The following is a 15,000-nucleotide window of genomic DNA, read 5'->3' as shown; positions in this document are numbered from 1 at the left end:
ACCAACACACAAAACTATGTGTATCCATGAACGCTTATAGTCGGGTTAATACAGTTCAGTGAGCATTACTCATAAACGCGGATGGCAAAAAACTAAAACAAAGACATGAGTGACGTCATCTTCGAACTATCTATATAGTACTATTAGTAGACGATTTAATGGTCACAAGCAGTGACATAAGACTCTGGTCACAAGCCAAGCTATGAAAACTATGACACCACCTTTCTACTTTCTAATGTAGACTTCTTTGGGTTAGATTAAAGTCGATGCACAGGGTCGACCAGACCACAGATTAATGAGAGGCGAGAGGACATGACCGCGTCTATTTTCCCTCGAATCGAAAACACGAAAGGTGAGCGCGAGTCCTTGATGACAAGCTGATCTCTCTCTCTCTCTCTCTCTCTCTCTCTCTCTCTCTCTCTCTCTCTCTCTCTCTCTCTCTCTCTCTCTCTCTCTCTCTCTCTCTCTGGATAGGATACGGGCGCCTGTGCCGTTAACAAAAGTCAAGAGAGGGGGGTGAGGAGAGAGAGACAGAGAAGAGAAGAGAGAGAGAGAGAGAGAGAGAGAGAGAGAGAGAGAGGGGGGGGGGAAGAGAGAGAGGGAGAGAGAGAGAGAGAGAGAGAGAGAGAGAGAGATGCGAAAGGCAGGGTAGTTATGAAAGCACCGGGTGAGCGGGCGGGACAAGAAAAAAACATCAAAACAAGTAACGAATTTGCCGTCAATCCGCTCTTTTTTATTGTTTAAAACAAATAATTTTAGACTCATTTTGGCGGTTAGTTCTCTCTAAATTTAATCAATCAGACTATAGATAGTATGCAGATGACGTCACTCAGGCCTTTATTATTGTTTTTGCCATCCGCGTTTGTGAGTTGTTCTCACTAAACTGTATTAACCAGACTATAAAAGTTCATGGTTACACATAGTTTGTGTGTTTGTCCGTTATACTTCCGGATGGCAATGTTGTGAACTCCTTGGCCAAGCGCATTCTATCTATAAACATTCAAGGTTACACACAGTTTTGTGTGTTGGTTCAACAATATATCCGGCTGGCGGATATTATAAATATTTACCTCAACGCAGAGCATCACTCGCGCTTGCGATAATGCGCGCTTCTTTTTGTTAGCGATAGAGACAGCTAGTCCTGCTTTTTATTGCAAACACGGAAATAGGTAAAACGCAAGATGAGCGAGAGCGGGTGGACTTTTCCGATAGCTTAGGGCTCAGCGACAGCGCGCGTTGTTAGATCAAATGAAAGAACAACCAGCGGGAAGAGTGTAGCATAAGAGAGTGTGTGATTTAGAGTGAAAAGGGTGGGATACGAGAGAGAGAGAGAGAGAGAGAGAGAGAGAGAGAGAGAGAGAGAGAGAGAAGGTCGATAACTAATAAGAGACAATCGGTTTTCCACCTTTCTGGCACATCATAATAGTTCAACCACTGGATTGTGCAGTATAACGCTATTTTGATGTGTTCGTGAGCGATTTTTATCCTGTTTTATAATAATATTAATTCGAAACGGAGATTACTATATTATTATGGATTGGTGAGTGTTTAACACAACTATTTATACTTTATAGCAACCTTTGGTACATGCCAAGCAGCCATATCAGTAGGTTCACAGTTTGTCGGTGTTGGTATTTATCACAATATTTCGAAACACGGATGATGGAAATGCATCGCAATACTTGAGACATCATGCATTTTTGCCATCACCTGTGTTAAAAGTGCGGGCATAAGGCTTAGAATCTGTGGGGCTTATTGTTTTTGGGGAACAGGCATGTAATTAAGACGGCTATGCACACAACCGATTATTCACATGAAACTCGTCGCGTCAAAAAGGTACTAAGTTGTGTAGTGAGATATTGATGATATGCGTTTTGGCAAAATACAACACCTGCCAGCCGTATATAAAAAATATCAAACGTTTTTGTTCTGATTGATAGAATTTGGTGAGAAATAATCATTAAAATGGCTGCCTAAAAACAACAAAAAAAAGAGCTGAATGACGTCAATTTCGTTCCTTGACATTGAGTGCGGCTATGTGGTCTAGTGGTATGACACTCGCTTTCGGATCGGAAGGTCCTGTGTTCGAGCCTCGCTCGGCGCATAGTTGTCCTTGGAGAAGGCTCTTTATCACATTCTCTCACCATACTCAGGTTTAAAATGCCGTTAAAAGCGTTGTCTCTTTTCGAAAAATTGTAACATCGCCTAACAGGCGTCATGTCCCATCCTAAATGTTAACTGTTGCTGTTGGCCAGGGACCCCTTGTAAAGCGCTTTGAGCACATTTAGTGGATATTGCGCTATATAAAAACCATAGAATTAAACGAATGAGAATACGTACGGAGCCTAAAAAGTGTCCACCAATGAAAGCATTCAGCGCCATTTGTGACCCTCCATCTCAAAACGGTATTATGTCGGGATGATTCATAACCCAAAAATGTAAATTTAGAGATAGAATGATGACAAATCGGACCTTAGAAGTTTTTGCAAAGCAATAAATAGTATTTATATTCCACCATGACGTAGAGAAAGTAAACCCAAGTTTGATATTTGTGGATATGAATTGAATTTCCCTAACCGAGTGTATCCCGACATAATACCGCTTTGAGACGGTGGGTCACATTTTGTCTTGGACTGGGAATGTAAACATTACCATTCATTCGGTCTCTATGTGAACACAACAAAAACAACAACAATATCAAAATCCACAATAAAATGGTTCAGAACTGTTGCGTATATTTATGCCACAAGAAAGCTGTCAAATAATGAAGTTAGAGAATGTGTGTAATCATGTATTATAATAACATAGAATGTGTTTTCCAACCACCACATCATCACTGTCACTACTACTACAACCACAATCACCACTTCATCACTACCACAACTACTGCAACCACCACCACTACATCATTATCACTACCACTACTACTACAACCATCACTACTACCACTATTTCAACCACCACCACCACATCATCATCACGACCACTACAACTGCAACAACCACCACCACAATATCATCACTACCACTACTACTACAACCACCACCACATCATCATCACTACCACTACTACTACAACCACCACATCATCATCACTATCAGTACTACTACAGCTACAAGAACCACCACATCATCATCACTACCTCTACTACTACAACCACCACCACAATATCATCACTACCACTACTATTACAACCACCAGCACCACATCACTATCCATACCACTACTACTACACCACCACCAGCACATCATCATCACTACCACTACTACTCCAACCACCACAACCACATCGTCATCACTACCACTACTACTGCAACCACCGCCACCATATTATCATCACAACCACTACTACTACAACCATCTCCACCATATCATTATCATTACCACTACTACTAAACCCACCACAACCACATCGTCATCACTACCACTACTACTGCAACCACCACCACCACCACCACATCATCACTACTACTACTACTACAACCACCATCACATCATCATCACTACTACTACTACTACAACTACAACTACCACCACCAAATGATCACCAATACCACCACTACTACAATCACCAACACCACATCATCCTCACTACCACCAGTACTACAATCACTACCATTAGGTTTTGGAGCTTTACTTCATTTGAAATAAGGAAATTTCGGAATTGTATTTGGCATTGTGTTTATATATCATAGTATAATTATAATCAGTTATCTATTAAGAACTAGATACTATACAATATGTATGCCAAATACCATACCAATTCCCTTTTCTTGTGTGCGGGAATTCCTCTTTCGGCATTGAAATTCCTACGACTGGTGTCTGAAATTCCTGTGAGCCAAATTTAAAGTAGGCGTCTCTGTGCTATGATGATGCAGTGAATGTGAGAGAGTCATCACTAGGTACACACATAAACAACAGAAACAATTTAAAAATAGGACCATGATACGCAACCACTCACACACGAGGCTATACTATTTATCCTTTTCTCTATATAGAACAGGACAAAACAAAGAATAGCTTGACTCTCTCTACACTTCGCATTGATGTTTGTCGTCTGATGAGTTCAACTCTCGGTCGACCTGTCAATATTCTTTTTTGCCTAGGACGTAATCATTAATAGAATTTTGTGTGGTTTTGACCGTGAAGAAAACCGTAAGAAGTCACATTTATATTATTTTAGAGACATCGTTTTGAATAATTTTGAGTTAAACGATCGAGCAGGAAGTTATTTTCTTAGATTTCATGAACGGCCGATCAGCGCTTGTTTACTATAGTAACGCAATTCCCAGCCCAAGTCAAAATGTCGGATGGTTTTGTCATCGAGGCCGCTGGTTGGCTAGCCAATAAGAGCACCGTACGGTTTCCTTTGGGTAAATTCCTTGATAAAAGCTCAATTATTTTTTTTTATTATTCTGTTGAATTCGGTGTTTTGGTGCCATAATGTATCGTGCACGAAAGAGCCCGGCCGTAGAAAAACTCGTATTTAAAAATGTGGCCAGAAATCTCTTCAATCAATCAATTTAAATGACCTTCATCTTGGCATAAAAACCTTCAAACCTAGGACTTCTCGAAGTCTCAAATATTTGAGAGTTTGTTTTTTTGCCAAGATGAGGGACATTTATACGGTCGATATTTGAAGGAAGAGTTTTCTGGCCAAATTTTTAAATACGAGTTTTCATTGTTTGTTTTATGAAGAAGAAAGAATACATTGACACTTGAGTCGAGTGGGGTAATGTGTGTAAAGTGCCTTCCTTGCACAAGGACGAAACAACGTCGTTATCAGAATTTCCCACGAATTTACTGTCACTCATTTGGCTGCTTACCACACTTAACTTTTCTTGACCTTTATGACAAGACGGGACGGATGCCTTATCACTAGGCCACCCAGACACTTTGAATTTCTTGATTATATCTGAAACGTTTTCTGCGAAATCAACATGAACTAAGACGTCTTTGGAAATCAAGTTGTCTTAGTGAAACCATAATACTGACACTGATTTTTCATTATGAAGAAGTGTCTCTTGTGCAAGATGTTAGGCGCTCATACAAAGAAAATTTCTTCTAAACTGGAATATTATGTCCCTTCTTCATCTCCTTTTTAGTTAAGATTGATATTTTCTTCTTTCCATTCTTTACAGTTCTTTCTTTCTTCTTTACAATATAGATACGCATTGTATCTGACTGAATGTTCAAAACTTTGGCACCTTTTTTTGAATGACACAAGCACTCCTCAAACATACACTTTTCTATCTGATCACAAACACTTTTTCATACTAAACACATTTTTCGTTGCTGTCTGCAAGGCACCCAACTTGTCCCTATGCAACAAATTGAACATTTTCACGTTTTACACTGGCAAGTCTTTCTGTCAGTCTTTAGGTGGATTGCCTAGAAAGGCTTATACCTCTAAAATGTTGTGAAGCTTGTATTTTTGTGTTGCATCATACTCTGCTGTATATTTTGGATAAATGTTACACAGAGTGTCAGTCAAAATTCTACTCTGCTTACTGACTTTTCTTGTCGTTACTTTGTTCGTTTTTTGTTGTTGTTGTTTTTTTTTTTTTTTTTTTTTTTTTTGTTTTGTTTTTTTTTTTTTTTTTTTTTTTTTTTTTTTTTTGTTTTTTTTTTTTTTTTTTTTTTTTTTTTTTTTTTGGGGGGGGGGGGGGGGTGTTTCCCGCTATCTTGGAAACATCAACGCGCAAAAAGAAATCTCAGATCATAGAAGCGGGCTCGTTTGAACTCTTCTTCCTACTAGCTTTGCCATCATTAATACATACCCATGGCAAGTGCGTAACAAGTCCTTTTTTTTATCACGTGTCAATTTCTTGAGCAGTTTAATAAGAGCGAAATGGTACTGGAACTTTGTCTTCACCCTCGGTGCCCTCGTCTTCATCCCTTTTTACTTTTTCTTCAATCGATTTTTCAAGATTTTTGGATGCCTTTCATTTTCTCTTTATTTTTCTGTGTTGTCGCTCTGACATTCAAACCACTGGTGTGTGTGTGTGTGTGTGTGTGTGTGTGTGTGTGTGTGTGTGTGCGTTTCTCTTTTTTCTTTTTCTCTTTGCTACTTGTCCTTCACCTTGTCATTACCTAGCCTTGTCTGCTGTCAACCTTGCACGGTGCGCCTGCACGCTTTTTGTAGCAGTCATAAGCGCAGATCATAGAGAATACAGGCCCTTGTCTGTGCCGTCCTGTATTCTCTATGGTCATAAGTCTCTAATGAAGAATAAAACCAAAATAATATAAATATATTATTTCAAACATATTCTCTCTTTATCTATGTTACAGAGACATAGAAAAGGCATGTTTGTTTTTTTTAACATCTCAACAGAGAGTCATTCGGGACCATTGGTGAATATATGTTTAGAAAGAGGCCAAAGTTCTACCATGAAAAACATACCTCCAGGTCATACAGATAGGTCATGTGTAGTTCGAAAGAAACGATTTAGATCTAAGGCAACAGGGTATGGTAGTCAGAATGATTGGGAAAGTTATCAAATATTTGTTCAGTTGTTACTGTCCCCTAAAAGAAATAATGATTCAAAATAATTATAAACTCTGGATATGTAGATGTACGGCTATGTGGTTTAGTGGTATGACACTCGCTTTCGGATCAGACGGTCCTGGGTTCGAGCCTCGCTCGGCGCATATCTGAGTCCTTGGAAAAAGGCTCTTCACTCACATTCTCTCACCGTACTCAGGTGTAAAATGAGTACCTGGCCATTAACAGCGTCGCCTCTGTAGCAAAAAAAAAATTGTATTATCGCCTAACAGGCGTCATGTCTCGTTCTACACGTTTCGTGTTGTTGAGGGACCCTTTGTAAACCGCTTTGAGCACGTGTAGTGGATGTGGATATTGCACTATGTAAAAGCTCAAGTTAAGATGTATATACATCTAATAATTTGTCCGATCCGTTACAAATCGGTGTCATCTCCGTTACGAAAAAAAAAAACAAAACAAAAAAAAAACAAAAAACAGTGGCGATTTCCGTAACGGAGAAGACTGTAACGGAGAGGACATCTTTGCATGTATTGTTTTTACAAATCTAATAGTTTTAACAAGTCAAAGCTAAGGCCGTGAAGAATGAAACATTGAAGTATAGCAGATAGTGTGCGCTTGGCAAAGAAGCTTACAACATTGCCATCCGGAAGTATAATGGACCAACACACAAAACTATGTGTAATATAGTCGGATTTATACCGTTTAGTGAGAATTACTCATAAACGCGGATGGCAAAAAAAAGAACAAACAATAGCAAAGACCTGAGTGACGTTAACTTCATTCTATCTATATTCTATCTGTATGCGTTTGGCTAAGAAGCTCACAACATCGCCATCCAGAAATAAAACGACCAACACACAAAACTGTGTCTAACCTTGAACTTTATAGTCTGGTTAATAAAGTTTAGTGAGAATTACTCATAAACGCTGATGGCAAAAAAAAAAAAAAAAAACAATCACAAAGATCTGAGTGACGTCAACTTCGAACTATCGATAAAATCGGAAGCGATGATATATATTTGAAGAAAAAATCTTACCATACAATGAATTGTTCATTTTAACGGAGGGGCTATTATTTTTCTACTTGAGCTTTTATATAGGGCAATATCCACGAAACATGCTCAAAGCGCTTTACAAGGGATCCTTGACTAACAACGTGACATGTATAACAAGACATGACGCCTGTTAGACGACATTACATTTTTTTCCGACAGAAACAACGCCGTTAACGACCTGGTACTAATTTTACACTCGAGTACGGTGAGAGAATGTAAGTAAAAGCCTTTTCCAAGGACTCAACTATGCGCCGAGCGAGGCTCGAACTCAGGACCTTCCGATCCGAAAGCGAGTGTCGTACCATTAGACCACATAGCCACACAAGGGACAAAACTTACATTTAAATAAATAAATAAAAACAAATCGTGAAACTATGACTGGCCATTACTAAATAAATACTTAAAGCATTCCTCTATTATTTGAAAAAGCAGCTGAGAGCAAAAGATAATCGTTTTTGGGAAAATTGAATCGATATTTATCTTCAACTAAACCGAGGGACAGGCCATTTTGATGCACCTACCTACATTGAACATGTATAATATCCCTTTATATCACTGCAAAAATGATTGTAGAGTATTTTCAATCAGACAAAAAATGTAGCAAGAAAAAAGAATTTGTTTGATTTAACAAAGAACTAAGGATATAAGAGGATCGCTTTAGAAAGAAAAAAAGTCCCATATACATCCATACCTCCATCCATCCATTCATCCATCCATCCATCTATCCATCCATCCAGTCATCCATTCATTCATCCATCCATCCATCCAGCCAGCCAGCCATTCATCCATTTATCCATTCATCCAGTCATCCACCAATCCATTCATCCATCCATCCATCCTTCCTTCCTTCCTTCGTACCCACCCACCCAACCACCCACCCATCCACCTACCTTCCTACCTACATACATGCATACATCCATCCATCCATCCATACATACATACATACATACATACATACATACATACATACATACATACATACATAACACACACACACACACACACACACACACACACACACATACATACAGTGGGCCGGATGGGGTGGACTGTTAGGAATTTCGCTTAAAGTTTACTTTAACCAGCCAAACATTTGGGATGTTTTTCAAGGCCACTCACCAAACTTAAACTTATACCTTATAATATTCATGAGGCCAAAGCAGAGCCTGTACGCTGTGTTATCCGACACTTAGACTACTTGACACATTTATTTTTTTTTTTTTAAATATTTTTTTAATCTCTGAAACCAAAGGCCGACTTGGTGAAAGAAGATGAACATGATAATTTTATAGATAGAATGAAGTTCACTGGGGTCTTTGTTATTGTGTTTTTGCCATCCGCGTTTTGAGACCAGACTATAAATGTTAAAGGTTACACATAGTTTTGTGTGTTGGTCCGTTGATCCGGATGGCAATGTTGTGAGCTTCTTAGCCAAGCTCATACTATCTATACCCTACTTATAATGAGTTGTGCAAACTGATTCGATAGACGCCGGAGGATAGACTTCATGATGCCCTTGATACCGGTCGTAGGTGATCCACCGTCTCAAAACGGTGTTATTCCGCGAAGACCATGATACTGGAAAGGAAATGTCAATTTACTTGTCCTCCTTTCGAGCCTTTAGGCTCATGGAGCCGGAGTTTATCCCGGGTTCTATAGCGTGAAACGGACGATTGGAATTTCTTGCTAAGCTTCGGGAGGATAGGACGCTCGTCTATCGCAAAGTACTTTCCGACATATCTAGCAGACCCAACTACCCATTCGCTGCTGGGTGGATCGGGGCAGTGGTGGTGGTGGTGGTGGGGGGGGGGGGGGTCAGAAATATATCTCGACTTCACACGGGATCGATCTAGGTCCCTTTGCGCGTATACTATACAGTAAATTGGGGGTCCCCATAGATATACTATAGCTTTTTACTATAGGACTTTTTAAATTAGTTTTTATTCGTTATTGTGGAGAATAATAATTACAATTTCTTGCGTTGCAAAACACTGGAAGGTCTCATTATAGTATTTCTATATTCACAATTCGGGGTCCTATTGGATCCGACATAATACCGTGTTCAGACAGTGAGCCTCATGTTCCGTTGTAGACAACTGTCGGCTTGGTCAATAGATAGAACGAAGTTGACGTCACTCGGGTCTTTGTTATTTTCATTTTTTTTTTCTTTGTTTTTTTTTTTTTTTTGTATTTGTGTTTTTGTTTTTTGATTATTTTTTTTTGCCATCCATGTTTATGAGTAATTCTCACTAAACTGTATTGTCCATCAAGGTTACACTTAGTTTTGTTTACAGTTTTGTGTTTTGGTCCGTCATATCGTAGCCATTGTTGTGTTATAGTCTGACACTGAAATCCAAAAGGACTGACAGTTTGACGTCATTATTTGTTTTTTGCACCGCTTAGTGAGTTCGTTAGTAGAGCTCATGGAAACAAGTTATTTCATTGGTTGAACTATTGACTACAACCCACGATTTGTTTTCTTTTGTGGCCAAAGACTGGCATTTTGACGTCATTTTTTTGGTCAGTATCAGGCCATAACTTTACGAAGGCCACCGTCAGGCCATAACTTTACGAAGGCCACGTATATTCGGAGGGCAATGTCATGTTGTGAGTTTCTTAGCCAGGCGTACGGTATCTGAAGAACGCCACTCGACACACAATGTGTACTACACCCGTTGATTCCAAGATAACACAAGTACCTGTGTTCACCGTTACAATAGCTGCAGATCAGTTATATGGCTACCAATCCCGCGAACCACTGTCAGTATCGTGCATTAACAAAACGCTTTTTGTTCATAATAGTCAGACATAATATTTTACTTTAAAATGAATCGATCGAAAATAAGCGACGTGCACATAATATTTGGGCTAGCACTATTCAGTATCTGATACTGAATAGTGGTTTTGCACTATAGAACAGTAAAGGAAGGTGCCCGAAACGTAAACAATAACAAGTTGCTAGTGATTTCCGTTAGGGACCGGAAAAATTTACGCACAATATAGGTCTCCCAATTTTGTAGTTTGAGTTGTAGGCAATACACTTTCAGTATTGAAAATATGTTTACATAAAATCTAACAGTTGCAGAAATAATATTATAAGGCTAAATTATTATGAAAACAGGCTCCGAATAATTCTCGTTTTGTTCACACCAGCGGAGTAATTTGCTCTGGTCTAAAAATAGATAGACTGTAACTTTTGATAAATTTTAGAAAATTTTACCTTTTGTTCCATAAAATATCCATATCTAGACATTATTTGATGCATGATCGAGTATTTATGAATATGTGTTTCTTTTGCCACCTAACAGCCAAATTTTAAAGGTTATTTTTTTCTATTATTTACATTGGAACGTGAGCTGTCAAGACAGGAACATGTGGTTTGCCACGTGCTTCTCGACCTTTGTTTACGTTTGGGGCACCTTCCTTTACTGTTCTATTCAGTATCTGATACTGAATAGTGCTTTTGTACTATTCAGTACCTGATACTGAATAGTGGTTTTGCACTATTCAGTATCTGATACTGAATAGTGGTTTTGCACTATTCAGTATCTGACACTAAATAGTGGTTTTTGTACGGTGTTTTTTTTTCCGAAACCTGACAAAGTTATGGGAAGAGGACAGCTGTGGGAGTGAATCTGGGACTCAGAAAAGTGTACACCAGTGGGGAGTGAACCTGGGACTGGGTTTCGGCGGGTTTCGTAATAAAAAGCAATTACTTTTTACGAAACGCGACGACACCCGGCAATATCCGACAAAGTTATGGGAGGTAGGCAGCAGCGTGTGTGTGTGTGTGTGTGTGTGTGTGTGTGGTGTAGGGGGGGGGGGGGGGGGGGGGAGGGGATGAACCTGAGATTCAGGGAAGTGTACACCAGTAGGGAGTGAACCTGGGAATCTGGGTTTTGTAAAAAAGCAATAAAAAATGGGGGGGGGGGGGGGGATTACTTTTTTTACGATACCCGGCAATATGCGGCAAAGCATGGGGGGGGAACCTGAGACTCAGTGAAGTATACACCAGTGGGGAGTGAACCTGAGACTATGGTTTTCGGCGGGCTTCAGCTAGTTTCATATAAAAGCAATTACTTTTTTACGAAACCCGATTAATCCTGGCAATATCCGAGAAAGTTATGGGTAGTAGGCAACAGTGGGGAGTGAACCTGAGATTCGTGGAAGTAAACACCAGTGAGGAGTGAACCTGGGACTGGGTTTCGGCGGGTTTTGTATAAAAAAAAGCAATTACTTTTTGTTTACAAAATGCGCCAAATCCCAACAAAATGGGGCAAAGTTATGGAAAGTAGGCAAATAATGGGGAGTGAACCTGAGACTAAGGGAAGTGTACACCAGTGGGGAGTGAACCTGAGACTCTGGTTTTCAGCGGGTTTCAGCGAGTTTCATATAAAAGCAATTACTTTTTTACGAAACCTGATGAAACCTGGCAATATCCGAGAGAGTTATGGGAAGTAGGCAACAGTGGGGAGTGAACCTGAGATTCATGGAAGTGTACTCCAGTGGGGAGTGAACCAGAGAATCTGGTTTTCGGAGGGTTTCAGCGAGTTTCACATAAAAGCAATTACTTATTTACGAAACCCGGCAATATCCGACAGTTATTGAAAGTAGGCAAACAGTGGGGGGTGAACCTGAGACTCAGGGAAGTATACACCAGTGGGGAGTGAACCTGAGACTCTGGTTTTCAGCGGGTTTCAGCGAGTTTCATATAAAAGCAATTACTCTTTTACGAAACCCGACGAAACCTGGCAATATCTGAGAAAGTTATGGGAAGTAGACAACAGTGGGGAGTGAACCTGAGATTCATGGAAGTGTACACCAGTGGGGAGTGAACCTGAGACTATGGTTTTCGGCGGGTTTCAGCGAGTTTCACATAAAAGCAATTACTTTTTTACAAAACCCGGCAATATCCGACAAAGTTGTGGGAAGTAGGCAACAGTGGGGAGTGAACCTGAGATTCATGGAAGTGTACACCAGTGGGGAGTGAACCTGAGACTATGGTTTTCGGCGGGTTTCAGCGAGTTTCACATAAAAGCAATTACTTTTTTACGAAACCCGGCAATATCCGACAAAGTTGTGGGAAGTAGGCAACAGTGGGGAGTGAACCTGAGACTCAGGGAAGTGTACACCAGTGGGGAGTGAACCTGAAACTCAGGGAAGTGTACACCAGTGGGGAGTGAACCTGAGACTCTGGTTTTCGGCGGGTTTCAGCGAGTTTCATATAAAAGCAATTACTTTTTTACGAAACCCGACAAAATATGGCAATATCCGACAAACTTATTGAAGCAGGCAACAGTGGGGGGTGATCCTGAGATTCAGGGAAGTGTACACTTGTGGGGAGTGAACCTGGGACTCTGGATTTTGTAAAAAAGCAATACCAAGGGGGAGGGGGAATTACTTATTTACGAAACCCGCCAAAACCCGACAAAGTTATGGGAAGCAGGCAGCAGTGGGGAGTGAATCTGGGATTTGGACACTGATGAGGATTGAACCTGGGACTGCAAGAGGCTGATTCCAGTGGACAGTGAGCTCAGAATGTACTTTTATTTCGAAACCTACCGAAATTTTCAAAAGTTATGGGAGGTGGGCACCATTGGGCAATGAACCGGGACTCAGGGAAGTGCACACCGGTTGGGAGTGAACCTGGGACTGTGAGAATAGGATATCAGTGGAAATGAACCTGGGACTAGGGGAGATGGATACCAGTGGGAAATGTAGCCGGACTATGGGAGATGGGTACCAGACGAGAATGAAGCAATTACTTTTTTACGAAATCCGCCAAAACCCGCCAAAAAACCATAGACTTAGGTTTACTCCCCAATAGTGTACACTTCCCTGAATCTCCTGTCCACTCCCCCACTGTTGCCTACTTTCTTTCCATAACTTTGTCGGATATTGTCGGGTTTCGTAAAAAAGTAATTGCTTTTTTTTTTTTACGAAACCCAGCCCCAGGTTCACTCCCCAACGGCGTACACTTCCCTGAGTCCCAGGTTCACTCCCCATGCTGCCTACTTCACATAACTTTGTCGGGTATCGGCGTGTTTTTGGCAGGTTTCGTAAAAAAAAAACACCCTAACAATACCACGTGTATTCAGTAAATAGATGTCAATTGTAGTCTAATATTCAGTATCTATTTAAATTATTATTATTATTATTATTATTATTATTATTATTATTATTATTATTATTATTATTATTATTATTATTATTATTATTATTATTATTATTATTATTATTATTATTATTATTATCACGTAAATTTTAATATAGTACGGCAATTAATTCACGGAAGTACATCGCTCAATTAAAAAATGCAGAAAGTCTGCCCACATATTTATAATGAATCGGGTTTGCCTTAGATGACAAAACAAACAAACAAACAAACAAACAAACAAACAAACAACAACAAGAACAACAACAACAACAACAAATGAGACAAACAGAAAAAAAGCAAGATTTTAAAAAATAATGAACAATAGAAGAGTACAATAATGAAAAACAACAACGAGATGATAACACATAAAAGATATTCGTAATAAATCGATAACTGATTAAATCACTCCAACTACTTGGTTAAAAAAAATAATCATCATAATCATAATAGTGATGATGACGATTACAACAACAATAATAATAATAGTAAGTAAGTAGAAATAATAATAATAATAATAATAATAATAATAATAATAATAATAATAATAATAATAATAATAATAATAATAATAATAATATAATAATAATAATAATAAAAGTACAATAGTATAATATCAACATTAAAGTATATTACAAGCAAATAAAATTATAAAAACAAAAGTTTAAAAAATATCAATAGACAGAAGGAATTAAAAAAATAATGGGGAAAAAAAAACAAGTTACCCCTACCGGGATTTGAACTCTCGAACCTTAAACTCAGAGTCAAACAGCTTATATCCACCAAGCCATGGTGTCACTGAACTCTTAGTGACATTTAATCATGTCTATTTAGACATTTAAAAATGGATTTGAATGCCACTCTTATTTTGATATTTTGAACTATGTTAATTGCATAAAAGCAGAAATTTAAAAAAAATTACGATCAAAATATTTTTACAGCTTCGATTCGGGCTGTCAGTTAGTGCATGCGTTCAATCTGGAAGTAGGTCAACAGTTTATTTCCATTCAACCGAGATTGTCGCACTTTTCACTCTCTCTATGAAAAAGAGTTCCTTATGGATACTGAATAGTGGCAAAGCACTATTCAGTATCTGATACTGAATAACCACTTCCTAATATTTGTAGGTCTGATGACCGGACATGTTTGGTATGGGTCTGGTTTAACTCTCTCCTTACCGGTCATTTTCCGGATTTTCCCCAAAACTTCACACCCAACCTATACAAAAATAGATTTACTTCACTAAAACACAATAGCTGTTAGCTCTTGCTATACATATTTTTTTCT

The 15,000-nt window shown here is 39.0% G+C and overlaps 1 protein-coding gene across 2 annotated transcripts in view; it reads left to right on the top strand.

The window, feature by feature from the left end:
* Positions 1-15,000, top strand: part of LOC144970624 (alpha-1,3-mannosyl-glycoprotein 4-beta-N-acetylglucosaminyltransferase A-like) — a 110,556-nt gene that overhangs the window by 22,578 nt on the left and 72,978 nt on the right. Inside the window, exon 1 of one of the 2 annotated variants that reach the window (XM_078910450.1) lies at positions 1,198-1,540. The exons of the other annotated variant lie outside the window; for it this stretch is intronic. The gene's annotated coding sequence lies outside the window, so the exon portion shown is untranslated. Of the gene's footprint in view, positions 1-1,197; positions 1,541-15,000 lie in introns of those variants that run through there. 2 annotated transcript variants of the gene reach the window in all.

The sequence above is a fragment of the Berghia stephanieae genome, chromosome 4, assembly GCF_034508935.2.
Source record: "Berghia stephanieae isolate SIO BIC M18660-M18661 chromosome 4, UCSD_Bste_1.3, whole genome shotgun sequence".
Taxonomy (NCBI): domain Eukaryota; kingdom Metazoa; phylum Mollusca; class Gastropoda; order Nudibranchia; family Aeolidiidae; genus Berghia; species Berghia stephanieae.
The sequence above is the reverse complement of the archived record's forward strand: the minus strand, read 5'-3'. Positions and strand labels throughout refer to the sequence as shown.